The sequence below is a fragment of the Ixodes scapularis genome, unplaced genomic scaffold (genome assembly GCF_016920785.2).
Source record: "Ixodes scapularis isolate PalLabHiFi unplaced genomic scaffold, ASM1692078v2 PGA_scaffold10__122_contigs__length_95168666, whole genome shotgun sequence".
In the NCBI taxonomy this organism is placed as follows: domain Eukaryota; kingdom Metazoa; phylum Arthropoda; class Arachnida; order Ixodida; family Ixodidae; genus Ixodes; species Ixodes scapularis.
The window spans coordinates 88444517-88471269 of NW_024609836.1; the positions used below are offsets into that span (position 1 = coordinate 88444517).

General features: G+C 42.8%; 1 long non-coding RNA gene across 1 annotated transcript; it reads right to left on the minus strand.

Moving 5' to 3' along the window:
* Window positions 1-5709: 5709 nt before the first annotated feature.
* Window positions 5710-14838, minus strand: LOC121048595. The gene is made up of 5 exons (XR_005799026.2): window positions 14599-14838; window positions 11511-13042; window positions 10451-10527; window positions 8655-8836; window positions 5710-5923 (listed from the first exon to the last, which is right to left on the minus strand). It is a non-coding gene; the product is annotated as an uncharacterized LOC121048595 (long non-coding RNA).
* Between the last annotated feature and the right edge of the window lie 11915 nt (window positions 14839-26753).

Genomic DNA, 26753 nt, shown 5'->3' on the forward strand with positions numbered 1-26753 from the left:
AATTACACACAATTGTTTAATATTACCTCATTATATTGAGCGCTCATAATTTTCCTTAATGGGCAGTTTGACTCACAGCACTACGGCATAAACGTTTTTGCCCTGCGATGCATAGTTTTCGCAGGAGCGACTTTGCCTGCGTTTCCGGAAACACCCTGTGTAGTGTAGCGTTTGATGTTTATTTGTTTGAAAAAATATCGGTATAAAACTAAGTAACTTAAAAGTAGGACACCTAAATTAATTGTGAGACTGGAGTAAGCAGTGCAGATTCGTCGATATTATCGCTTCGTAGCTACCGATACCGTTGTATCTGATACGGATACATGACTACACCATAGCGTTACAGATTAAAGAACCGGTTGCAGTCAAAATTGATTTTAGCGTTACCGTATACACCCGAGTTATGAATCGTAACACTAATTGTGCTGACCTGAATAAAACAAGTTTGGTCTGAATAGGTCTGTTTAAGAGCTTGTCTATACGTAAATTCATCGAAACAGGTGTAGCAGATATACACTCGTCAACTCAGTAATTCTTTATTTCAGACGCAAATAGGCGTTTATTGCATCTCTGCGAGTAGGTGTAAGAAACGTTTAGTGATTGTTGCTACAGGCGTTGCGGTACGTTATGCACATAAGTGCATGCAGCTCTCCTTACCTGGTGCAGGTGAACATTTTCGCTGGCACTGTCCTTTCTTCGTGTAATACCCCCAACTGCGACACTCTTCCTTGAGCCTAGATGGCCAACACCCCCTTGTCCTGTTGTAAGTGTAAACCGTGAAATCATCTCCAAGGCATTCGGCGGGCGGCTTTTCGCATTTTGGATCCAGAACGTCGTGGTCAATGGGGCTCGCTGCACAAATAAAAAAAAGAAGTATAAATCTCAAAGACGGTTAGGTTTTCTCTTCACGAAAACATCGGTGTTCGATTATCGAAGTCAAACTTCTGCTATTCCCAACAATGCGCCCGAAAATGTTTGTTTCATTGCATGACGGCGCAGTTTTAGGTTGAGGAGGGTGAATGTTCGTGAGGCGGGAGCAAATACATAAATTATCCGCTGGCTTTCGGAGATTCAGATCTTGTTTAAAATAAGTTGAAAAAAAATATTATCAGCAAGCTCAATGAGTTAAATATACACAACCTTAACACCACGTGTTGTGTGTGGTATGTGAAATTCACGGCACCAGCAATTATAAAAGCGAATTATAAGTCGGCGCATTCGAATCTGTTCCACTCCTAAAGCTGAAATAACATTTGAGATGGAGTATGAATTCACACTGAAGGCAGATTCATTTATTCTGTAAGGGCGCCGTGAAATTATGTTGAATATTATTTTATTCACTTTACACAACCATACTAGAGCGGCACCCCCTACCACACACTATGAGCCATTTATTCTACTTCTAAACGCTACGGATCTACTAATGGCGTTTTTCGCCCAAAGAAATTTTTCACGGGCAGGAAAGTGTTTTTTTTTCCCTGCCTTTCCTTTGCAAAGCTGCAGCCTAATGTGGTCACACACTTTACCTAGTTGTAGTCATCCGGGATAAGTCCGTAGTGTGCCGCTGTTGAACTAGGCACTAACGCTCAGCCTGTACTAAGATAGAATGGATGCATAGTGGCAGATTGAGTGAGGGCTCATAATAAAATACTGCGTGGCTGTAATCGTTGGACCGGAATCACATCCGGAGCATATCTTTTGCCCTCTTTAATATCAACCCCAGCGGATAAGGAGCATAAAACAAGTAAGCGTATAAAGCAAATTGTGAAGGTACAATACAGGGTTTTTATTAGACCCTGATGTTCGGACATTTTTGCATTTGTATAATTCTATTTCTTATCATCCGGCACACGCAGTGGTGTTGCTCAGCGCCAGAGACGTCCACCACAAAAAACGCTGGATATACGGCTTTTACGTGTTCATAGAATCGACCGTGTATAAATCTGTAGATACATCTTCATGCATAAAGGAGCGCACTGAAGATTGGAATTCTTAACGTTTCAGACGTCGTGTTTTTACAACTTCGTTTCTTCCCGATAGGCGACGTTAAAAGACAAATATTCGAGCAAAAAAAAAAATATATATATATTTTGGTTGCAGGATATCTGTGAAACCATTATTTTAGGAATACATAAAACGAACTCTAGTACCAGGTAAAAGGAAGCGACAAGGACAGAATGTCTCAATAATCCTTCCTCAGAATTAAGTTACTGTTGTTGCTAGAGAGAGACACGGTTTCCGGATTTTAAAAAAAACGCCTTTTAATTAGGGCTGTCTTAGTGTATTAACCTTCACTACACGACTTGATGTGTGGGTAGGCACTGCAAGGCGATCGAATGTTTGCGAATCCAGGCAGACACACTGGACCAAACTACAGGTGTTTATGAGAGCGCGTCCAAGCAGATTGCTCAACGGGACGAAGATGATTCGCCCTTCCCGTGCCATTAATTAAAAAAAGTTCCTAATAAAAAAATTAGGTTAAGCCTCGCAAGCCTTTTCGTGGCCTCTGCCTTCTGTACCATTCAGACGTTATTGCCTAACGACTGCCGATCATCAATCTAAGGTTATCCAGCGCTTCAGGCGCGCTACATCTTTTACGATCTAAACATTTTAGTTATGTGATCTAAGGGAAATTATGTTCAGTAGCAACTGCATATTTGTTTTAAATTTGTTCTTCTTTTCTTATTTTGTCATTAATAAGTCACCAAAAATAGCTTCAATAAAAGGGATTTCACGTTTTCTCGGTCACAAAAACTATATATCCGGAAAACGAAAATTGTGGAGCTTGCTATTAGTGCGCGTTATAAACAACGCCTCAGTAAAAGCAGAATTCAGTGCAACATAAAGGCATTACGTCAATTTCAACACTACAAATTCAGAAAAAAAAAAAGAAACAATAAAGAAACTAAAGACAAAGGGATGACGGACACTTCATTCAAAATAAAAGAAAAAGTTTCGGTCGTCCCTTGTCTTAAGTGTTTTATTCATACTGTCTTCTTTGCCATTTTAATTTGTTTTCAGTTTCTCCATACTCAAGTACAAAAGAAATAGTTCAGACACAAATATACACTAACTCGATCAAGACGCACTCGTCTCCAGTGATATTTCTGCAGCTGCATTTGGCCCTACTGCCCTTGCCATCCGAAATCCTAACTATCACACGTCAAATATCACAATAATGTGTTACCTTAACAACTGTCGATACATTGAAAAAGCTAAACGCCTGGATGCAGTCGTGAGCAGCCATCCCCTTCTATTGAATCTATGGGTTTCTAGCTTTTGCTACTATTGAAACACTCTCTCTTTTAAAAAGCACCGATAGCTAGGTCGAAACTTTACGGCTAGCTAATGTCATTTGTCGTGACTAAAATGAACTGAATCAATCTTGATGAGAGAAGAAGCAAACCCGGTTTTTTCAATTTTTCACATCACAGATTGTTGGCTTTCCTGACATATGGTCCAAACAGCCCCCATGGCGGCCATTATCACTCTTAGCTTTTGTTTATCGCTGCATATAAATTGAATTTTACTTACTTGTGGGTAGGAAGGCGACCAGAGGTTTTTTGGAGGGTCCTGTAAATACACAAGCACAAACACAATTTTTTTAAACTAATGTCTGAGATATGTTAATGAGTGCAATTTTACTTAAAATTGGCTTTGAAATAAATATCGTAATAATCACCTAACTTGGGGTAGTTTATCAACAGGACATTCTGGTCATGTTTATCAACATGACCAGAAACCACGAAAAAATGAAGAGATTCAGCTTCGGTTCAACGATGATGCCTGTTTATAGCTCGATTTTCGTAATCTGATATTATATTGAAGACATATTGATATAATACGCTGATACAATCAGGCTACCCTGTTGGAAAATATCGATGATGGAAAGATGACGGAAAAGGCTCATACAAGCGTAACCGTAATATGGGACATCCTATACAAGCGAAAAAGGCGGCTCCAGTATAGTGTAATAATGCGGAACCATACAGGTGGGCGGAACCATACAAGCGTGTCGTATTATGGGACATCCTATACCAGCGTAGTGGATTAAGGCGGAACCATGGAGGTGGACGGAACCATACATGCATAACGTAATATGGGACATCCTATACCAGCAAAAAGGCGATACCAGCATGGTGGAGCCATATGGCTCCAGCATGTTGGTTTCGCCTTTTCACTGTTGTACAGGGCGATTTAGTTTTAAGCTTTACATATATGTTTAGAAAGGTCGTGAAAGCTAAATTAATGCGGTTTGTGCAGGCGAGTTATACGGCCAGGCGTACGTAGTATAGGGACCTAGTCGTAACGATCAGTCAGATAATTAAATACAATTTGTTAATCAACTTTTTAATTTGCGAAAATGAAAATATGGTTTCAATTAGAAACTTGCTGAGTCATTGAAAACCACAAAATCAAGTTTTTTTAGAAGGATATAATGCAGGGGTAGCGTTTTATGCGTTCTGTAAAAAGCTTTATTTGGATGAGTTTCTAGGTTTCAGTTTCTTATCAGAGCTCATCTCTGCGCCCACGGTCCTGTTCCCCAGGGGCTTAGACACGCAACAGCAACACACGTGCGCCTTGCTTCCCTTCATCCTACGAGGGAGGCGAGGGGGCGGCTTCGCACTGTGGCCACTGGGCAGCTGGACCGCAGGTGCAAAGATGCGCTCTGGTAAGAAACCGAAGTCTGGAAACGCGTCCAAATTAACCATTTTTTTTAGAACGCCATAAAATGCTACTCTTGTCTTATATCTTTACAAAGAAAATTGATTTAGTGTGTTTTGATGATGCTTAGCAAGTTTCTAATTGGAACCATGGGTCTATTTTCACTGATTAAAAATTTCAGGAACATACTAGGAGAGGCTGAAGCGGTTTTGTATTTGAGAAAACACTTTTAAATCTTCTTCATTTGACCTCCAGAATCTCAAATATCAAAATTATTTGCTAATTTAATTAATTGAGGCTGCATAGAGTCATTTTTAAAGCGCTGTGAAAGCACTTCCCTAGAGAGCGACGTCGCAAGAGCAGCTTTCAAAATCTTTGTTCACGCATCTTCAGCGCCTATCAAAGCTATGCACGCACATGCTATTTTTTAAAAGGGCAGAAAAATGTGTCACAACTGGTGCCAATGCCGGAGAATATACCTAGAAAACTTGCGATTGGACGAGCGGCCCTTAAGCGACACACGCTTGGCGGCCGAAAGGTCTTCTTACGATGTCACTGTTGGTAGGATGTTTTTGTGTGTTTTCTGACGTTTAGTTATATCTTTGAGGAAAATGAACGGGATATTCAGATTCGCGGGATAAAACTACGCTAGAATGAACCTCCATCTAGTTTTCTGAAAGAAGTCTGGCACATCTCTGTAATAAGCCGACGGACCATTACAAATTAGCCTTTTATACTATGCCGCCCTGGCCATATAACTCACGTGCACAGACCGTGTAAATGTAGCTTTTACGGCTTTTTTTAAAAAAATCTGTAAAACATAGAAAAAAACACTCTGTAGAATGTCCCCCAATACGATACGATTGTATGGTTCCTTCCCCGCTTGCATTGTTCAAGAAAGACTTGTGGACATCCAGCATTTCATTGGAATGCTGGATGTCAGCGAGTCTCTACATCAGTGAGTGGTTTCAAACAAGCATGATGTTTGCACACCAGTAAGCTCTTATCCGAGGCTCACCAGGAGCCCTAAGAGCAGAGGCGAAATGTCGTGACCTGGTAAATTTGGTTGCAGGTATTTATTTTTACAAGAACTGCATGCAGCAAAGCTTAACTTTGCTCAAAAGAAGATTATTAAAAATTCAATACTGAACAATGGTGTCCCTTGAGCTGTCAGACCAAACTCCCACTCTTGCCACTCAGGAGTTCCTAACTTGTGCGTAGAGGATCAGCACAACCCAGATTTGTGCTGCGAGCGCACCTGCAATATAAAAGTTGAATAAACATGAGATGAAATATGAGACGTTTACAATTCTCTGTAACGTGAAATTAGAGCACAGATCTTGAAGAGGAGGATGGGAGGGTATGCCCCTCCTCCCCCTCCCCTCCTCCTCTTCTGCTCCCTCCCATTTAGCGGGAAATTTCCCTGAATTTAGCGGGAAAATTTCCCCACTAAATTTAGCTGGTTAAGTTTCCCCCTAAATTTAGCGCAGAAATTGATGTCACATGACCTCAACACAAATGCAGTTTTTCCGCTAATGTAGCGGGGAAAATGACGTCGCATGACCGTGTCACGTCATCCATAAAAAATTCAGTTTCTCAGCTAGACTTAGCGGAAATATTAACGTCACATGACCACAACATTAATTCAATTTCCTGCCAAGTTTAGTTGGGCGGTTACGCCGACAGCGACGCCGCAAAACGCGGAAACGGGTGCTAAAAGCTGCGCTAAAAACTAAATGCATCAGGTGAAATAAAGTGAACATTAGAGATACTGTAAGAAAAAGAAGAGAATCTAAGATACCGTTCTCAGATCCTTCCTTTTGTCCGTTCTCAAATGTTTTGATTTCAAGAAATGTTTATCTCTTTATTCATACCCAGAGAACCCCTCCCAGTTTCAGCATGAATGCAATAAATCAATGCAGACTAGACCTTGTAAACTATAATCCACATGAAAATGAATGTTTGCCACATAGTCATGTATGAGTCAGTAGCTCAGATCTCTAAATACATTTGTATTGAGGAACATTCTTGAATAAAACTTCTGGGCTTCGAATTCAACAGTTTGTACTTCCATAAGGAACACTGTATGGCACTGATTTCTTTTTTTTTTGTGACACATCAGAAACAGCACAGCACTGTCATCCTCGCATACCTAACAAGAATTTGTATTTTTTTTTTTAGCATGGCATGTACTATTCTAATGCTCATACAGCATCCTTTAACAAAATTTCCTTTGTAGAGCTTTTTATTGGTTCTTATTTAGCTCGCACGACAGATTCGGTACCGTGAATTCTCACTTGGCATCAACAGTTTTATATATTAATGTAATAGCGAAAGACAAGATGTATGGACTTGAGTACGGCTCAGCAAGCACAGATGTTGAGAAAAGTACTGAAGAAAACTCAAATGTCAAAATAAAAATAAGCTGGAATGTGGATACAATTATGGACATGGTCATGAATACAGTTAGCAGATTCAATATGAAGAATATGTGTTAGATGCACGCTCAAAGAAACCTGTTGCATCTATATTCATTCAAATTACTTTGCAGAACCCAGCGCTGCAGTCTCAGGTGGGAGTTCGCTGAATGAGTCTACTGAAAATGAGTGTAGACGAAAAAGCAGTTTGATCTGCGATAATGAGCATTACATAAGTGACATGTCATAATTACTGTTACAGTGCCGAATGTTCCAAACTGTCAGTCGCATCATTCTGTGAATTCCCTCCGTACATTACAGGGTTTGGCTCTCTCGAATGCTTTGCGAGAAAAATGACGAACTGGAAATATCTAGAGTAGTTCTAGAAAAACTATTTCCAGAATCTTATCTCAGCATCGCAAAGAATATAAAAAGTTTCTAAAGACAAGGTTAGTGCAGGAGTTGAATAAACTAAATACTTTGTTTTTCGAAACCATCTTGCCGTAGTAAACGTATGAAGTTCCCCTAGGTAGAGCTAGTCATTACGGATGATTGTGCCCATTGCGTACCATAAAAATTTAATTTGCGAGCTACAATATTTACAAACTCAATTAACTCTGAATAAGTGGACCACTTGGCATTAAAGATTGGCCTCACCATGACTGTCTGCCAACATCTACATAATAATTTCCATGAACCAATGTATTTCAAGAAAATATTTGGTACGAGCTGCTTAAAACACAATAGCACTTTTTAACAAGTGCTGACTACGTTAGAAAACATGATTGTGCTTTGAAGACGGGGACATAGGAAGGACAGACACCACAGAGTGCTAACTTTCAACTGATTTAATTCAAGAACCTCAGCGTAGAAACACAATGCGTCACCACACCACATCTCAACCAATCCGTGGCAGGGCCACGGATTGGTTGAGATGTGGTGCGGTGACACAGTCCGTTTCTACGCTGAGGTTCTTGAATTAAATCAGTTGAAAGTTAGCGCTCTGTTGTGTCTGTCCTTCCTATGTCCCCGTCTTCCAAGCACAATCATGTTTTCTACCACACTTTTTAACACTAATAGAAAGCCTGTAGTGGGCCACAACTTAAGCAGTTTTCACTTCATTATAAAGAGCAATCACACATATGTGAACCATGAATATAGGCCTGCACTAAATTTTTTTCTTAAGCTGAACGTGCTATGCTCTGTTTACTATATAAATCTTTGCAGAGCTGACAATGTGCAAGTTCCTGTTTTTCTATATTTCACATGTCCCAACTGGTGGGTGTGGTAGGGACATAAGATTGATGACACCAACGAAACACAATGATTATTTTAAGAATTTGTTTGCGTATAGCACGAGCAAGGCGATCTGCGAGAAGTTATTTCTGTGACACCGTCGAACCTACATCTGCGGGCTTTAAGTTCACATGATAATCATGTCTGCAGACTCCTTTTTGTAATTGGAATTTCATCCAACCCAAGATTTGAATATGTTTTTTTGCATTTTAGGCTTAGTAGTGCTTTTGCTGTTCTATTAATAGGTAAGAAAAATGCTTATTTCAAGTGGCATACCTAACACCTGGTGGCACGAGGACTCCCCTGTCGTGACGCTGATCGAAAGTCACAGGCAGGGAGATACTGCGATGCTCTTGTTGCTGGGATTACCTCCCCCATGGTCCTGGCCAGACCACAGAAAAAGATTGAGTCCAAGCTTGTGGCCACTAGGATCTCCAGATCTCGAGGCACCCAAGTAGCTGAAAATAAAAACAAATCACAATCAAGTACTTGGCAGAGCTACATTAGAATGGCTAGCATATTCTTTCGTGATCAGCACATAGATCCTCTTATTTTAGTCATAGTCACCCACCAGGACAAGGCTACGTAGGCGTTAAAATGATGGGTACCGAAATTAGGGGAATGATCAAATGCATTCATTTAACCCCCTTTCGCCCCAACCTGAGAGACTTCTGTCAAATATTCACATTCAACTGTAAAGACTACAAATAAAACTACTACTGCAATGCAAAGCCATATAGTGGGAGAGTTTAGCCAGCGGGTGTGGCAACGAAGGCGCCGGAGAGGAGGAAAGGGAGGAGAACGCCGAAGGAGGGATAGAGAAGGCAGCAAAGAGGCAAAGAGATGACCGCCATTTTGACGCAAAGCTGTCGGCACGGAGCACTGTTGAGGCTATGAGTCGTCTGCTACGGGCTTTTTTTTTTTTTTTTTTGTCTAAATAAAAGTGCGTTCAAACATAGAGGAACTTCTTTTTTTAGGTTTTTAAGCCACCGAGGAATAACACTATATCATTTTATTGCCAGAGCCTGCCAAATAAAAGGAAAGAACCGAAATTTGAATATCGATCCCATGCCGGGCGAATGAATGAAAATGGCGGCCCTCCCCGCTCAGCTGGGAGCAGCCTAGAGTTCACGCGCATGCGCTCACGCCTCTTGCTCTGTGCCACGGGCTGATCAGCTCACTCGGAAGGAAGACGTTACGGCAGCGAAATCATACTGCCGGACTCTCCCCATATATGGCCCTGCTGCAATGGAAAGATTTTCCTACCCTCGTGCTCAGCGAGTGTCGACTGTGGATACAACTCCAGTTCATACACTCGCTGAACATGAGGGTAGAGTGTACCAGCAGAGGGCAGGTGTCTGTATACAAAGAGTTTAGTTGGCACACCAAGAGGCTAACGAATAAGAATGGGTACTACTCTGAGCAAAATGCCAAAAAAGCGTGGATCTCGGCTTGACACTAACAGCGGCATACAGTATCTATTTTACTGACAAAGGGGTACTAAATCATTACTTTCAGCTACCTAACTAAACTAAATATTCTTCCCGGCTTGCTTTTTAGGAAAATCTCTAAATTTACAAGAACTACTAAGACAACGGCTAAAAAAAAAAAAAGCAATGGCAAAACCAGCAATCGAATTTGCCTGCTCTCCAGTAGCACGACATCTATGGCAGGCAGACCTGCAGATTGAGCAAGCAGTTTAAAAAACAGAGTATGTCCTATGTATAATTTTTTTTTATGCTGCAAAGCAAGCGCTGGAAGGAGGTTTCACGACATTAACGAAATTTCTTGCAATCAGTTGAGAACAAATTACAGCAGTGAACTCCTTGCTCCTGGCATAACGTTTTAGTGCTGCCCATGGAAACTCACATAAATTTGTAAATAAAAACAAAAAAGACTAACCTTCATAAAAAAATCTGTAACTGTGGCAAAGAAAAGTTACCTTGAACAAAATATGTATAATACAGTTGTACAGCGTCCATTTGTGTGCTTAACCAATTTTGAGGCAAATCGGCGACAATGAAAAGAAGACGTTTGAGTACAATTAAGGGAAAGACAGAAAGGATGCATACCTACAACAAAAAAAATTTAGAACGACCACGGGCAGGAAACTTTGGTGAGGCTCTCGGAGCGACTCCCTGATATGGGCCTGCGCAGACCAGAGAACAAGATCAATCAGAGCTTGCAGCCGTAAGGTGCTTCATACCATGAAGTTACAGAAGCGGGTGCAATTGGAAGCAAAGTGCATTTCATTTCTCTGAAAAACGAAGAGTTTAATAGCTCGTATGCATTCATAAGGTGATACAGTCATGAATGCACAGACTTTTCAATGCAGCGCTATATCACCAACTTGTTAACCATGCCGGGCAACACTAAAAACTGAGAGCATTATTTTAAAGTATCGCAGCTTAAAGTTAACCACGACAGAAGCTTCAAGCCATCCTTGCAAATTCAGTGCACAAAGCAAGCCATGTGACCTTCTAGTTGGACGCCATGGTACGTCTAGCTTATAATCATGTGTCATGCTGTTTTAGCTGCAATGGCTTGTAGTGTCAAAAGTGGTCCAGCTTAAAGAGACTAAAAGTATAGACGTTTATGAGTGGGGCCCTCACCTAGTCTGCAGCTACATTGCGAAATAGGACGTTCCAACCTGGATGTTTGCTGCCTGTAACCACACGATCAGCTTGTGCCCAGCGATTGTTCCGAGCTGAATAGATATCCTCGACAGTGCCATTATTTGACAAGCATTTCTATGAATGTTAAACATGATTGACTTACAGAGACTCCACCTCAACGACTAATGACTTGGGATACCTAACTGAATACTGATATATCAACTAAATGCAAAACAATTACCTGGCAAGCATTAAATTTTTCAAGAGGCTGGGTCGACTCTGCATTAAGTTGAAGGAGTCGATGCGTAATAGGACAATACAAACAAAAATATGCCTTAGAATTTTTTTTGCACCCCCAAAATGATGTGTTTTTGAAGGTAAGGTACACAATGTTCTTGATTTAGAAAGTGCCTCAGCTGTACAAATGCATATGCAATAAGGGCACTTGCCAAGCCTATTCTACTCAGCTCTGTGCAGGTTAAGCTAAGTTAGAGTATAGAAGTACACGCTCACTGACACCATCAGAAAGGCAGGGAGAAGTCTCCGTTGTTCCACCTCCAGCCCGTCTGCTGCCTTCGATGACGTTTCAGCGCCTGATGAGCCTGGAGCGAGCACATCTGTCCAAAGCGGGGTGAAAAGCACAAGCACGTGCTGGAGGACGCCCAGCCATTCTCTTTTTGTCATCGGCTATACTACATATTTTTAGTAAGACATATTTTTAAGTGAGGAAAAGTACTGCAAATATGCAGTCCACCTTAAAGATAACAACAGTTGCCATTCACCATTTTCCAAATAAGTGCTCCCACCTATCGTAACATCTACACATATGGTACGTGAGTAGGTTCAGGACTGAGAGGCTAGAAAACGAAGCACTCACAAGGCTTGTCTGGCCCTTCCAACCATGCGGGTACATTCGTTGCAAGTTCCCGATTTGTAGACAAAATGATTTAGAATGAGCAAATCTTGTCTACGCCCGAGGTAGAACATTGAATTGCGATTCCCCCATATTGTGCGAACCATCCTTCAAACTGCGGTACCACCTGCAAATGAACTATGTTGTGCTGCGGCACGCGTCCATGCTGCCTGCTTCAGAGGAAAACCACTGCTCCTGTTGAAGACGACATCCCACAGTGTACAGGCAACAATGTTTAACGAACTAAAACAAAATTGATATCATTCAATAGACACAGATAGGCTCACAAAGTGTCGACACCATGATAGTTGTTGTTGGTTTTACTCTTGCATACAAACAAAAGTGACTTCCTCTCTCCTCCGATGTACAGTAAAACCCCCTTATCTTGGTGGCCCCTATTTCTTTTCGAATCGGTCACAGAGGACATAATCACAGCCACTGAATTCCGCAAAATTACAGGCCACGAAAATTAAAGGGTCGCCAACATTAAGGGGTTTACTTTTCTTCTGAGTGTCACATGATGTTAACATTTCAAGGAGGCTGAAGGTATTGCTTTAAGAAAAAATTGACCTATGAAAAAAAATGCCCTTCTCCAGGTTAGGCACACCGAGGTTCTTTTGCACTACCTATAAGGCAGCAAGTTTGTTTCGGCAGAGCTTTTGGTAAAACGGAGTCACAAAAGCAGTTATACTTGGCGTCAACTATTTTGTGCTGCATTATTAAGCTAGAGTAAATTCCACAGTGTTTCGGCACAGCGCTGTTTGTTGCGAGAGCATATGTGGTTTATTGCTGCATCCCATTTGCATGATCTAGAGACACTAGCGCTGACAGAGTCGGAGCACTCCAAATATTAACAGCCGACTGTAAAAGCATTGAGAGATGCACACATGCGAACTGTGCATTACTTAAAGGTGGATTCGAGCAAAGGTAAAAACAATATCTATACTTACGGCGGCCATACTTGCCTTTCCCAAGCACGACCACTTTTCCCTCGGTAGCACCATCCAGTAAGAAGCACCAGCAACACGCCCATGAGACGCCGCCGACTCCTGGATTGAATGACGACCCGCCTGAGGTCTTGGAAGGAGATCCGGAACACTGCTTTAGGTCAGATGTTGTATCTGGTGGGGCAGGGACTAAAAGTAAAAATTAACAAATGTATATGATGCGCTACATTCCTATAGGATGGCAGTATTTCTTTTAGGCCAGTGATGCACTTTAATCATACACAAATGGTTGGTTTATATGATGAACCAGCAGCCCCTATTTTGCTTAAGTGTAACGCAGTGTCTAACGTTACGTCCGACGGAACCCGAAATAAAAATTAAAGTTACGCCCAACGTAACTGTCAAGCATTCGAGTTACGTCCGACGTAACCCAAAATAAAAATTAAAGTTACCGTATTTACTCGAAAATAGGTCGAACCCTATTTGTTGGACCCACCGAAAATAAAAAAATAAATAGTTCAAATATATGTCGACCTTTTTTTTTTTATTTTTAAAAACGGGGGAAATTTTGGGCAAAAGAAACAAACCTTTATTTACATCACTCCTAGCTAAATCACGGGGCGATGCCAAAAACTTAATCACCGTCAGAACTTCTGGACATGTCATCGTCGTCCGAAGCTTCGTCAGCTTGGTAGACATCCTCGCAAATTCGCAACAATACTTCACTGACACCGTGGTAAAATGGCGACAAGAAGAAACGAAACAAGGTGCGAAGCGACGAAAGACGAACTACAAAGACGCAAGCAAAGCCGCCGTGTCGCCATGAGCAACACGCGAGCCGAGCCGCCTCAAACAACAAACAAAAGTAACTTCTTTTTTTTTTTTTTTTTTTTTTTTTTTTTTTTGTGCGCGTTTGCGAGGATGGGGGCAAAGTGCATGGCGCATCGCGTTTCTTTCCTTCCCCGTTGCCCAGCAAGGGGAACGGTAGTGGCTAGAGGCGCGATGGCGAAACCAGGCGAAACAACGCGATGGCGAAACAACCACCTGCCACCGCGGTTGTTTTCGTGCACCAAAAGCGTTTTGAAACAAGAAGCGGCGCGGCTCTACGGCAACTCCGGCTCGGTGACTCGATAGCTCCATGCCTCCGGTAGGGTCGCAAAATTTGGTCGCGAATGTAGGTCAACAGTCTTTAATCGCAATTTCCGAAAAAAAAAAAAAAAAAAAAAAAGGTCGGTTTATATTTGAATGAACACGGTAGTCCGCCGCGCGACGAGACACACATTATGAAAGCGATTGGTGCGAGCGACCAAGGCGATGAGCGACGTTTTGAGAAGCCCAAGAACCGAGTGGCGCAAGCAGCGAGATTGAGAAATCTTCGTCGCTCGGCGCCGGCACTCGTAGCTTCTCGCCGTCGCTCGTCTCGTTGATCGCTATATTGCTTACATGCCGTTCAGAAAGGCGCTCTAAGTGCTTACCATTGCATTGGGACCAGCCTCGCATCCAACCGTAACCAGTCTTGACTTTTTTTTAAAGCCGCCGAGGTAGAAGTTAACATCGTACATGCATCGCTTTCAAGCATGGCTCCTCGTTCATTGCTCGATTTATATTTTCCGTAAATGACAAACCGCAATGAAGCACAATTATTCTAGTTCAAAATTGTTACGAACACTTGGCACGCATGCTTACACTGTAGCGCACCTAACGTAATTTAAAAGTAGAAAGAAAACGGGACGAGATTCGCTTACCGCTTCACGGAGACAGACGTCTTCGGATCCTAGGCCTCACGGCCGAACTGGGAAGTCGCCTGCGGTCCAGCGATCGGACGAGTCGAGCCGGCCTGACACAGGTTGACCACGCCTGGTTGAACTATGAGAGGCGCCGTCGAGTTGAGAGCCAGAGACGCAGTAGAAACGGACCGTAAAACATCTGTCCCCCAAAACGCAGAACGAGCCAGCGATGCCAAAACCGCCAAAACCACTACGTCCTACGTCGCCATCTCCGCGACGACCGGAAGCGTGGAAGCCGGGAAGTCAGAAAAGGCGCGACAGCGGAAGCCACTGGGCGGAAGCTTTAAGTTTCGGTTTCGCTTTTCTCCGACGCCGGGTTTGCGGCTGGTAGCGACGACGCGAGGGGCCACGAAAAGACGCCGAGTTGGCCGAGTACGAGTCACGGCCCACGATACGAGCAACGGGCCGTTTGCCGCTGTCGACCGGCGATGCGGTATCCGCGGCTTGGTGTCACGATCGGTTTGTTGCCGTGCACGCTGACTCAAAGCTCGAAGTTACGCAGTTCCGTTCCGGCACCAGCCGCACCACGTTTTCCGGTGCATCGCACGTGGAGGCCTTTCGACGTATTTAGTGACCGTAACGATGGTGCCCGCTGTCTTCGGTGCTGTAGAAGAAGTTGCGAGACGGAAGAAGCATCGAAACCAAGGCGTTTAGGACTCAAGGCCGGGCCGCCGGTTCACTCTGAACGAGAGGCGACATGTGTGCGCACGCTTTGAGGAAGCCTCCGCGTTTCGTCGCACCAGAACTCGCCGATCGCGACCGTACCCCGAGTCCGAGAGGCTCTTGCGCAGCCGGGAACGGCACCGAGGTAGGAGCTGCTCGTTCTGCGCTACCATGCAGTGCTCAACAGTGCTCGGGGCTCTCGGTGTCGTTCGTGCTTGCACCGATGTCTTTGTGACCCCTTCGGACACGCAAGTCGTACTTCGCAAAGGTTTGGACGGGGCCGCCCACACCGAGCAGCTCCGCTATATTCCGCTTAGTTATGATCACAATAAAAGCTTGCGTTTGTTCTCGGAAAAAAAATTGCGGGACCGCTCTCCGCGCCGCCGACGAGATTGGCCTCCTCCATGTTCTCAGCTGTTCACTCGCTCCCGCAGCGAGCGCCTTCCGATAATCCTCCCCGTTCCAAAATGCGATGCGATCTCCGTTTACATGGGCTGAATGAATGCGCACTCGATATCTCGATCCACCTCTGTCTAGCGACTTTAATGCGATGCGCTTTGCGCATTATGCCGTTTACATGACCGCATATGGAATGCGGCAACTGGATTCAATACGACTAAGTCGCATTCATGTAAACGCGGCTTATGTTCTTTTTCGACATGTATGGTGTATGTAACGATACCGGTGGTAAACGATGGACGTTTTGTTGGAAGATGGCGGTCGTCTCTCTGCATGTATGATTTGGATATAACGGTGGTGGTGTGGTATAAGCGTTTTTTGTTGGAAAGATGGCGGTCGCCTACGTCATCGGCCGCAAAATCATACCAGCACACCGAATCATATCGGCAAGCAAACTGGCTGCCAGTATAGACAGACCCGGAGCCATAGCGGTGCCGGTATCTCCAGTTATGCAGAAAGCCGAACCAAACTAGCTGCATACATAATAATAAGAAATTATACTGGTGTCATACCAGAACTGTACAAGCAGCAGGTTTGTTTCTTGTACGTTTTTCCAATAGGGTAGTAGAGGAGTTTCACACACGATCTGTGTTCCTGCTTTTTTCGGTTGGTCATTTCACACTTCATCTGCACTCGCGAGTATACCACTGAAGTAAGTGTGGTTATATACAAGGTTTTTGTCAGGCGCAAATAAAACACCTTACATCGATTAATAAGAACATTTAGCCTATCGTTGAAAATAGCACAAAATGGTGTATTTTATTAAGCGGCTATTTTTACCCTGATAGCTTTGAAAACTAGATTCATAGGGCCGACATTTATGTCATGAAAGTTAAAAATACATTTTGGAAAGGATTTAGTAATGTGCTTTTCAAGGGTAACTGTATTCGGGAAGAGCTACAAACAGCTACAAAGCTCATTGATATGAAGGTATTACTTGAACTTCCGTATTTGAGTGGCCATCGACTCAACAGGATAAAGATATATAGAGTATTTTGACTACTCAGAATGCTTTAAAAAGGCATCTAAAGTAAGCAAATGCTTCCTTAAGAATAACCTCCTCTGCCGAGGTGGACGCCATGCATAAAAGATAAAGTGATAACGTACAAAATGATTACCTAAAATCTACTGATTACCTTTGGGCATATGAATTGGCACACTTAAAGCTTGAAGTTTGCTGCCGGTTGTCAAAATATATTATAGCTGTTGTTGAATTGAGATTCATTCATTATGGTTCGTCCTGTACTCTGGCGAACTTCGACTGTCGCTTGCAGTAATGTCCGTCATACTCAAACAAAAGAGTAGATGGCGCTGAAAGCTAACCGCCTGAGGAAATACCAGTGTCGAGCGTGATTTTTCTACAACGACATGACGATTATCTACTTTTATAGACTCGCTACATAGGCCTCCTGCAGAGACTAACCTTGCTTCTAAGTGGAACCACGCCACTTTTATGACGCGTTTAATTTTGGTATCACATCTCCTCACGGCTTCATTTTGTCAAAAGTAGGGCCGAACAGTTGTTAGTTGTAGCATATTTTGAAGACGGGCAACTTATCTTTTTACTGGAATGCATCAGCTAAGGTGAACATTTAAGAAGTTACTGATTGAAATTTTGGTAATTAATTTTCTAATTATCGCTTTACACTGGTAAACGGGATTCTACCGCGGTCGATAACACTATCCCGAAGGAATAACTTATTTATTTCAAGCGCGCTTAAAAAAATTTCTTTGTCGTTTGTGATGCACGCATTAGTTTCTTGTATCTAGGGCATGAGCAGGCGGGGGCTTTTCGTATTACGCAAAGCTCAAAATGGTTCAGCCCGATTTAAATTGTTGATCCAAACATTATACGTACGATTACACCACTGTTCGAAAGTCGTGTGGCTAAACCTTAAAAACATTGTGGATCCTATTGTCAAAATATTATGATTTTGCAGCGCAATATTTTTTTTTTTGCGAATTTGTTTGCTTTTTTTCATGTGCTTCTCTATTTGACGACTGTGAGTCTTGTGCAAATGTATCCTCACACCTTCCCCCAGCCCTCCCCCTGCAATAATGCCTCATAGCACTGGGGGTGAAATGTAATAAATAAATAAAGTACTAAAATAATTAACTTCGCTCTTGGTTACTGCTGTCTTTTTTTGGTGGTTTAATACTTAATGCCTGACCCACGATTCCATTAATTAAATATATCTGATTGACGCAAAGCGCCTTATGGTATGCGTAAGAAGCAAAATATAAATTACTGAATATATAACAGTACTGAAAAGCTCGGAATTCTAAAGAGCGGTTAATTTAAAACTTATGCCTCCTAACACTTGATTGTTATGTTTGAAACCAATAATGTAATCGGTGTTGAAAAAAAACATACGTTTCTAAGGATTTAGTCTGCTCTACCTTGCATTGCTTTACGGTAGCAATAACAATATAAGACGGGGGAGTTGCTAAGCTGTGATCCAAGCGTACTACTACGTTTCCCTTAATTTAGGAATTTAACATGTGATGCTTTGCTTGGATCTACAGCATCCACAGCTAGTGAATTTAACATTGTGCATCAAATTGGTTCTGTCTGACGCGCACTTTTGACCGAAGAATTTGACGTTTGGTGACTAACGCAGTTCCTTTGAATCTGGAAGACCTGACAAGTGTCTTGCTTTCACAGAACCTTTTACGACGTTATTGGAGGTTTTCCAGCTGTCTGCATGACTGTAGTGACCGAGACCTTTAAACCTTACGGCAGATTAACATCACTCAGTGATACCATGATGCTACGAATTTTTAACTTTCCTGATGGACGGCGCGAAGGGCCCACATGGCGACTAATATTACATAAGATACTTTTTATTGGTATACATTTCATATCTGTGGGAAGAAATAATCTTGTTGTTTTTAAGCAAATTGTGGAAAAACAAGGAGCAGCGGACTACAACTAGTCGTATCTGATTTGGCGTAATAAGAGTGAAATAATAGTCTCTTCTATCACTAATAAAGTCCATATTTAAATATATCATTGAAGCGCAATGTTTCCACGTTAAATCCAGGACGTTAATGGCGAGAAAAAAAAGTTACTAAGGCACGAAGAAACAAAGTATAACGCTTAAAAACATGGGCTTACTCCGCATTTCTCCCATAGGGAACGTTGCTGCAGCGAGGAAGCAAATAGCTATGAGAGTTGCCTTCATCTTGGACGGTAGATGTCGACTATGCGGACACTAAGTTTGGTGCGGGTTTATATAGTGCTCGGTCATTGATAGGATAGTTTGTTCTTATTATATTGTTGACGTTATTCGTTATTTTTTTTTTTTTTTGACGTCGTGTGTTATTGACGTAAATGCGACGACGCAAACGGGCATTGTTTTCTGAAGATGTCGGGTAAGACGAGTAGACAAATAAATTATTTTTCACCTCGCGTTATGACGTTGGCGGTTGTTTCTGCATGGGTCATTGTGAAGATTGTTTGCGGAGAATCTAGAGTACTTTGATCCTTCGCTTTGCCCCTGCTGGTTCTTTTTCTACTCGAAATATTTATTGCACCGTTTTAATCTCCATCAGTAAAACGGTGCACGAAACTATGAAGGCAATTGTCCTCTTACGATTTATTTTTAATTGATTATAATTAGGCATTTTATTTCAACTTGAACAATTCTAAATTAAAACCATGAGTACAAGGAAAATAATTTTTGACAACCACACAAAACTTTCAGGTGCGAATTTGACTAATTTAGTTTATCGCGATTTATTGCAAGGATTTTGAGTCTTTAGGAAATTAAAGCTCAAAAAGAGTAGAAAGGTTATCTTTGAATTCACGTTTTAAAATGGACGGGCATTATATTTTGCAAAGATACTAAGTAAATAGATATTTTTAGGAACCTCTGTCTGGACTTCTAGACTGAGGTTTAAGATGGTCTTCCTTTCAGTTAAATGATTAGAAAACGTGACAAAGAATTCTAGACAAAAACACAGACATGCAACTTCATTGCGAGTAGCTCTTGTTTTATTTCCAGAGTCAATATGTGCTACACATGCAACGCTTTGTAGAGCCTTCGAACATTTTACGAAAAATATTGGTCTTTCGTTTTAAAATATGTCCAAAATAAGCATGTTCCAAATCTTCTTGTTTAGAGGGAACCGAAAACATTTGATCAAAGTCAGGATAAGCGCGTTGGTTGTACAACTCAAACATTTAGGTATGACACTTAAACGATTGGACACCCAAACCTTTCAACTGCATGTAATTCATTATTTTGCTTCGAAGCATCGGTTTGGCTCCAGTGCTCAAATGAATGTATTTTGTAGACTTCTGAGTGGAATTGAACCTTGAGAAAGAGGTGCAAAATACCAAACAAACTGAGGTACGTTGAGGTATATCTAGTCACTCCTACTAGCAGCGCATCGGTCATTGAGAATACCTTAAAGGGACCATGAAATGATTTTAAAATAGAATTTCATCCACCGCACGTCGTAAAAGGTGTGAAAAGAAACAAAAACCACAAAAATAGGCAGCCAAAAAAATTATTCGCTATAGAACTTTTAAAAGAAAACTGGACTCTTTTGCGCCTTCTTTTCTTCGAAATCGCTCTGCCTTTTCACTGCGATGCATCTGTGGAAACGCAGCACGTCAGCCGAACCCCCGTCGGCTAGTGGGTAAGAGTCTACCTCACCAGCACCGCAATCGTAAACAATAAATAGCCGGCGAATGTTTCCGAAAAGTTTTGTTAAATAGTATTCAGATCCACATTTTGTAGCATAATTAGAGATGTGACGAAAATTGCCAAATTTGATAATGCTGAGAGCCAAGCGCCATCTATCGTGTGGTAAACAAAGCAGGTGCAGTAGGGCCGACGGGCTGACATCGTTGGGCTCAGTTACTTGGCCGCGACGTGTTCTTCTCGCGCGTCCCGACTTCAAGCAGCAAGAAAAAAAGTACTTGAAACAGACCACGACGAACAAGAACGCTGGATCCACAAACACCCGAGAAAAGCCAGAACGGCCACAAATTCACCGACCCGCGACCAAGTTAACTCGGCAGATAGGCCTAGCAGGCACTCCGAAGCAGGCACTCTGACTCCAGCGCAGCGTTGCTTCGACGGTACTTGGCCAAGACCGTCTGCCCACGACCGGCTGGCGTGCTGAATGGAATATGTCCGCGCGACCCTTGTGGACCCTTCCCGTATTTTGATCGCTGACCTCAATTTTAGATTAAGGGGTGAGGTCAATCTCTTCCCCTTGGTTTCCGAAGCAGTGATGACGAACACTGTCGTCGAAAAGGGACTCTCGTCGATTCTAACTTCTTGTTTTGTGGATAATAGAGCTCAAATAAACGCCCTATGGATTACCTTCGTAACACGGTATGCACACTTTGTTATTAGTATGCCATTTTTATTCTGACAGACTGCACGTCACTGTCGAGCTATAACAGTTCGTGGGATGCTGGTCCAACCTGCCTTTGCCGAGAGTCGCGTCAGTATCGAGTTGCAATCGTAAAAGATCGGTCCCGAAGCGCTTACCAACAGCGCGAATGCAGCACTTCCATCAAACGCGCGCGTCCGCTCCGAGTGTGAACAGGTATTTACGTGGCTCTTGCTGACACTAGGGAGTTTTCGTAGACCGCGTTGCCCCCTCCGCTAAGCGTTCCCCAACGAAGAAGTTGCTACTGCGCCTGCGCGTCGATAGCCTTGACTACGGAGTTCCCGCTGTGGTAGCGGGTTGCGGAGGGCGTTGCGGGACGGCGAAAACGATCTACGAAAACTCCCTACTCTCGTAGTTCAAACGTATCTTTTTTAACGTCGGCTCGCTCCTGCATCTCCGAGGCCGCGAAAAACGCCGCGGCCATTTGTTTCCATCTACGTCGCTTTGCAAACGACTGACACGAGCCGCCTTTTACCCACAATGACAATTGGGTTGACTTCTGGAGCCTTCACCGGAAGACTCGCCGCACTTCCCAACAGGCATACCGGCGTATGGGACTAGTCCCATGCTGTCGCTGTAGCGCAACATGTCTAATTGAATCTCGCTCAGCTGCGATGTGTCCATGGCTATCGTGCCGCGGAGGGGCGCCGATTCAGAAAATACATCGGTGACATCCGCGCCATCAGCGCAGTAAAACCTACCGGCACACCGCCAACTCGCCGCCGCTAGCTGCCGCTAGCGCTCCCATTCCCCTACTGCCGAGAGAACTTCCAGTTCCGGAAACAGGGTACGTCACGAACGTCAAAATTACGCCGCAGCTTGCTTTGCGGTCAGTTGGAGAGAAAGAAAAAGTCGATATTTCATTAATTTTTTTTTGTGTAGAAGTTAATAAACCGAGACGAAAACGGATGCCTGTTCGGCATTCAGTGAACATTGACGGTTTAATGTAAAAGTCATGTGGCAAAAGTAAAAAGGTCATTTCATGGTCCCTTTAGATCAGTGGTTCTCAACCACTGATGTTTCGCGAACCCCTTGGGGATCGGCGGATCTGATGTAGGACCCCGTTCGTGGTGAGGGAAAGGGAAACGCATAGGTGCATTATGATAATGATTTTAATAAATAAATGTAACTAAGTGATGTGTAAATTAGACTTGTCTTTTTAACAGATACACGAGAAAACTCACCCGAAAAACTATAACGTTTCTTCTCGATCTGAGGAAAAACACCTTTTATCGCCGGGTTTGACTGATGAGGCTTAGCTTCGCGGACCCCTAGAATGCCTTCGGGGACCCCAAGGGGTACGGGGACCCCCATTTGAGAACCAAGGCCTTAACTATTGCTTGCCTTGAATCAAATTTACAAAAAGAACCTCTACACTGATGTGTTGCAATTTCACAATTTGACGACTGCATCAAACATCAGCTCATTACAATTTGAACTCTTTGTTTCGCGATGCGAAGTTCGGCAGGTGCTTGAAGCACCTGACCTCAAGACGGTATTCTTTTATTTCCGTTCACCTGCTTTAAGAACTGAGATTGTGATAAAAACAAGTCCCAACAAAAGTTAATAAACTCGAAGCAATCACTGTATTTTAATGTTTGTATCTCAATTGTGGTATTTATTGTAATAATCTATAGAACTCACAGTGCAGACGCGATTCTAGAATTTCCTTTTTCAAATATTAGAGTGACAAGACATAACAATGACGCAAAATTGCACCCACATTATTTTATCTGGTAAAAGAGTTTTATTAGAAGGAATACATTGACTGTATGACTACAATATTAAATTTTAAGCTGAACTCTATTAAACAAAACTTAAAACATTCGCCTTCAGACAATACACTGTTATAGAAACCTACTGATAAAACCTGGTAGAAGCGGTACGGGTGTGTACGTCGATACTGCTCATGCACGCCATTTAGATAGCCATACAGTTCGAAAGACAATTTGGTACCGGAGTCATAACGCTTAATCAAGTATGGGAAACAAAGAAAAAATTGTGTTTGAATGCATGATCCAGGAAAGGAACGAGAAGTACAAAAATGAAATGCACGCTTCAACTATGTACTAAAAAAAATTACCACGTGGTATTCCTGGTTGTAACAAAATCGAGATACCAACCTGGAAAGGAACTACGGAACAATTAGTCATATACTCCTTTAAAATCTTGAAAGGTATCATTAAATTATGAATCTCGGCCGTGGGAATAAACAAAATTGAGCAGTCCTGTGTTTATCCACAGCGCATATAGTCGCTGCGCTACCTACGGCACGTCTTGGCGAAGTCGTTGGGAATCCGCATCGCGTTCATGCACCGTAGAGTGAGTGAACAAAAATGCGTTGTGAACAAAATAGACATCCGTTTTGTTCCGAACACTTTTCTTTTCTACCATTTTATTTCGAACGCTTGTTTGTTTGTTGTTCCGGAACGCGCCAAAGCGCGTTTCTTTGCCCGAGCTGTTAGCATTGAAAGTTCTATGACGGCGTCTCTTTATCTGCTTTTTTTTTTTTTGAGAGCGCAGGGAGTGGCCGTTGGGTACTACCATAGACTCCTATATACTCGCAAAGTCTGTCAGATCGCCACGAAAATCGGCCGCCGAAATGGAGAAGGTGGAGCGGCAGAAAACGGATGAGAGGAGAGCCACGTGACATGCGCCCCGCTACGGCGAGTCACCGATACATACTTCTCCCTAGCGAACAAGTGTATTTTGGGTCCTCGCCGCTGCAAAAGCTGTGCGCTGACCTCCAGGTTCCCCCAGAAATGGCTCTTTGATGTGCTGTGCCACCAGAACCTCGCGCTCTAAATCTGCGACCGGGCACTCTATGGCTCCGTCGACGCTCAAATATTTTGCTGTTTTTTAAATTTTGGGAGATCGATGTTACAGATTTTCAAAGCTCAGAATTCAAAGTGTTGATGCGTTTTTTAGTCTCACCCACCTACGAATTCCCCTTCTCGCACTTTACCTTTCCTTCCTTAGGCTTTTTTACGCACCTTTCCTTTTCTCCCGTAAACGGAGTCAACCTAATTAAATTGTAAATCTGATTAAAACACTACTCAAATACCAAACGGCTGCGGAACTGCCTTCAAGCTGCTCGAAACCGCATGAAAACAGGAAATTACCACTATGCTCTCTAATCTTTTTTTTTTTTTTCTGTGCCCAACGATGAACTTTTAACATACAATTGACTCTAATCATGGTTCGTGCCCCGAATTTTGTAACCGTAAAATCTGACTGCCCAATGCCGAATGTATATGTTCCGCACATTATTTATTTAAAGCATTGCTCAGCAACGAGATTACAACTCCTGTTGTAATGCCTGTTGTAATGGGGGAACAGCGGCTTCGACTGGGTTTCCAGTACACCCAGTAGAGACATCCTACTTTGATTAGCTTAATTTCTAAAAAACAACCGCATCTCCACGTGGTGAATGATGTTGATTGGGGCGAAGCTCTGGTGGTGCTTGTCTGCGTAGACGCTGAGCCGCAGCATGCCGAGCCTTTCGTTCGTTTTCATCCATGTCACGCTGCGGTCAAATGCTCAAATGCGTATATAACCACGCTCCATACCACACATTCTCTTTCTGACATAAATGAAAACGAACGAAAGGCTCGGCATGCTGCGGCTCACCGTCTACGCAGACAAGCAGCACCAGAGCTTCGCCTGAATCAACATCATTCACCACGTGGAAATGCAGTTGTTGTTTTTTGTTTTTCTTTTGCCCTACACGAGCACGGGAGCACGTGCTCACGCGCTCGTGAGCACGTGAGCGCGTGAGCTCACGAGCAGGAGCACGAGCTTCCGACGCCGGACATCGGACGGACATACGGACATGGCTAGCCTTTAAGGTGCTTCGCCCCTAAAACTGAAATGTCTTCACTTGGCCTTTTTGTTGAAAACTTAAATTTCGGCATTATATTCTTAATACATGTCACAATGTCCTTAGTTATAAAATCGCCAAACGCACACACAAAATGTCATCCACAACTTGATAACAATCGCTGCAGCTCTCTTCACGACATCCAAAGACGTCTCTACTTCTCGATAAAAAGATCTCAAGTATACTTTGAACATTGGCGGAGCAATTTCCGAACCGATGCACACACACATTTTTGCGGTTATAAATTTCAAAGCAATCGCCATATTCCATGGCGCTTACTTCCAAATACCTTCTTAACAACGCCAAGTTGCTTCCCATACAATTGAAGACAACCTCAATGGGATATGAGGGGTAAGAATGCGTGCAGAAATAAGGTGCATCTGTGAGGTGGCAATTGCCTCGGCCTTGTCCGAAATATCTGAGAGCTCAGGCACGAACACACACGCACATACGCGCACGCACATGTGCCCATGTACACGTACGCATATGTACGTACATTTACGTGCATGGTTAGGAGCACGCACACATGCACGGACGCACCGAAGCAGTTGCGAACGCTCGAGAACAATAGAAACCAAAGTTCTCCCTTAGACCAGTCTGGATGTGATCCTTGCTGGCAAGGGTAGCCGCAACTACGCCCGTCCTTTTACGATAGTAGGCTATATATATATATATATATATTCAATTTCGTTTTCTGGCAAGCGTTTGTGGGGTATTGATAGTTTGATAGCAAGTTTAATAATATTGTACTCAATGAAATATGTTCATCGTCATGATCCAACTCAAATCGCGGTTCGAGCTCGGCACAAACGCGCAGTGTCAACGATGCTGTTTAGTTGTGCGGGCAAACCTTTTCTGCGATATTCTAAAACTCGCTAGTGAGTTGTTCACTAATGTATAACTTACAATCGCATTGAAAGATGGGCTGAGAGTGTAGGTTTTAGTGATCTCACATTGAGAATTGATCCGTGAAACGCCAACATTGTACAACAATTTGACAGCAGATATGCCCATTGTGAAAATAAGATGAACTTCCCAATACGTAAGACGTGAAAATATTGCGTTCTTAAAAGAAATTCTTTACTGTTTGTTTGTTTGCTTGTTTTCTCACTTAGAAACGCATACGCAGGGAGCAGCAAAAGTATTGCAATGATTGCCTTATCTTGAAGCGAGATGTCGACGGTTTTGTAACGAATTTTGGGATGGTTTGTGCAGTAGTCTAGTAAAGTAGGACATGTTTAATTTGTTTCATTTAATTTTATCTTCTAACTAGTGATGATAATCAAACAAATCGTTGCAGAAGTTTGCCGGAGGAATGAATGATGCTTCAGATTATCTGGCTGTCTCGGTGGCAATATGGATTATTTTGTTTTCACCTTTTCGGCGGAAATATTATTTTTGTTCACCTCCAGGTGCAGTGTGAACAATCATTGTTGCGTTGTACCTTGCGACGATTTTTCCTGCTTCAGCCGACAGCCGTTGTCTGTTGTAATGCATATTTTTTCATGCATTTTTTTTTTAAATTTGATTCAACGTAAGACGAAATCGGGAATACAATGAAAAAGTATTTTCGCCGAGTGCCAAAATTGTTTACACGTAAAACGTACCGTGTTTTCCTAGAAGAACAATGGCTGTTTTTGCTTGAATGCAAACCGTAGGTGCTTGAACTTTTTCGTTACGGAGATTCGCTATGCTCAGT